The following is a 2,639-nucleotide window of genomic DNA, read 5'->3' on the forward strand; positions in this document are numbered from 1 at the left end:
TTCCAAGAAAGGGGATCTACTGATATTCAAAGTGGAAATAAAACAGCTACCGCATTAGTTTAACACCGTTCTCAGATTAAAGAGGCTTGCAGTATAGCCTAAAGGATGAACTACGATGAACTCTGACGAACTACGAAGAACACGAAGGAGCTCGCAAACATTAGTGCGGATCTAATGTACGAAAAAGCAGAAACTTACAGCTGTAGATCTATTGTGGAGGGTCGCCGCCGTTGTCTGGATCGACTCAGGTTGATGCAACGGTAGAGGTGGAAGAAGACGAAGTGCTCTGCGACGGCGGTGGAGCTCGAGCAGCAGAGGGGTTGCGAGAGAAGGAAGAAGGAGAAAAATGTGAGATGGTTTTCGGGTCCTATTTATAAGGAATGGGGCGATAGGCAGGCGCGAAAGATGTGGAGGCCAAAATGATGATTATTGAGCTAATTGGACGCCTCGATTTTCGGAAGGCATTTAAGATAAAGATCCGGTTAAAGGTGACGTCGTGGCGGGTTTCTAAAATTTCTAGAGATGACGTCATGGCGGGTTACAAGGCTTTCACAACAGTGGTAGATGGATTTTTTCTAAGTGTTGGAGATTGACATGAACAAAGTTCAAATCAACCTGGGGCCTAATGTTGGGGATATGACTACCAAATATGACCCGCCCAGGAGGGGCCGGGTCAACCACAATGGTGGTTTACCTAAATGAAGCCCAAGAGTATACAAGATGGCAGTTCATAGTTAGGCGTATAATAGGCCCAAGCCCAGAGGAGGCTTATGGCCCGTAAGTATAAACCGCCATGTATGAATAGACTTGTAATGTAAGGCATGTAATATACGTCACCGAGCCAGACACGTTGTATGAGCCGGCCGGGACTCTGTAGGATGCAGGGCGTCAACCCGTGTATATAAGGGGACGACCCGGTGGCGGCTTAGGACAAGAGACAATAGATCGAGAGCCAGGTTAAGTGTATCCGCTCCTTGGTCATCAAAACCTAGAAATATCCTTTACCTTCACCGCAAGGGGCCGAACCAGTATAAACCTCTCGTGTCCTGTCACACCCTAGCTAGTTCAAGCATTAGAGTGTGCATCATGTTTAAATTTCTCTTAAAATTGAAATGGGGATGGCAGAACCCCCATCACCCCCCTGGAACAACTAGGGTTTGCTAAAAACTTTTTCAATGAACCTGAAATGCCCTTCTAAAAAGCCCACCCTTTTTGTTTTGGGTTAAAACCTTTGACAAAAATGGTGCACATTTTTCTAGGACATCTTAAGGTCATTGGATTAATTCTTATAGTATTTGCATTTGGTCATTTAAATGCTATAAAATATTTTAAATGCTCAAATAATCATAAACTAAAATGTTTGATGTTGGATATATTCTAAGAAGTAGCCATGATTAATTTTATGATTTTTGGAAATGCCCTGGCATTTTTAATAAAGCCCTGAAGTTACAAAAATAATAGAATAAATAAAAAACAGAAAAGGAGAGAGAGAGAACAGAGACTTACCTGGCGCAGCCCACCTAGCCCACCAGCTCGGCCTAGTCCACTGGCTCCTGCCAGTTGTCCTCCTCCTCTCACCAGGAGGACGAGAGGTGCGTGGCCGGCGCCCGCGGCCACACGCCGGCCACCTCCTGCTTCCGCCGATGCCCCGGACGCGCCTACGAGTGCCACGCACTCCCCCACATCCCCCTCTCATTCTCCCCACTCTCCCCGTGGCCCTCTCCCCCTCTCTGGCTCTCTCCCCATTCCATGCCGAGCGCAGCCGTCGCCGCCGACAAGCTCCACCACCGCTACCGCCGTCCACTCGTTGCCTCGCCGTGCCAAGAAGCTCTGCCGTCGTCCACTGCTTCGCCTCGACCCATCCCCAAGCACTCACTCGCCCCGAAGACGCTGCACCGAGCTCGTCTTCAACCTCGGTCGCCGGAGATCCCCCTCGCCGCCCCGCTCGCTCCAGCTCTTCCCCAAGCTCGCCTTCGCTCCCCTGCAACCGCCGTGAGCTACTGACCTTCTCCCCCTCTCCGTGCTAGCTCTCGTGCACCGTACGCGCCGCCTCGAGTTCGCCCAAACACGCCGCCGCGGAGCTCGTCGTCGACGAGGCTCCGGCCATGCCACGGCCACGCCAATTAGTACACTAACCTCACCATGCTTCCAGGAGTCTAACGCACCTTACCACGCGCCTCGCCGTGCCCCGCAGCCTCGGTTCCGAGCTCACCCGAGCTCCGGCCGCTGCCAAGGTCGACGCCGGCGATGACTCCGGCCACCCCAGGCCCAACCACCCATACCACTCGACGCGGACGAGTGCCCACATCACTTAGATGCCCTCCGCCGGCCATTTGGTCGCCGGAGGAAGAAACCCGCACCCCTCCGCCATCCCTGGCCTTGCCGGCGACGAGCCCCGGGTCAACTCCGACGAGTTTGACCCGGGTTGACCCCAGTTTGAATTCCCCTGAACCACTGACGTGTGGGCCCGAGGCCACTAATTAAACTAGATTAGTATTAGTTTAACACTAACTAAATTTAGTTAGTTAGTTGACACTGATAGATGAGACCCACAGGTCAGGGTTGACCTGGACCGTCTCAGTTGACCGCTGACGTTACACTGACATCAGGCTGACACAGTAAATACTTTTCTGGATTTA

This window comes from Triticum urartu, chromosome 1A (genome assembly GCF_056163025.1).
Source record: "Triticum urartu cultivar PI428250 chromosome 1A, HENAU_Tu73, whole genome shotgun sequence".
In the NCBI taxonomy this organism is placed as follows: Eukaryota; Viridiplantae; Streptophyta; class Magnoliopsida; order Poales; family Poaceae; genus Triticum; species Triticum urartu.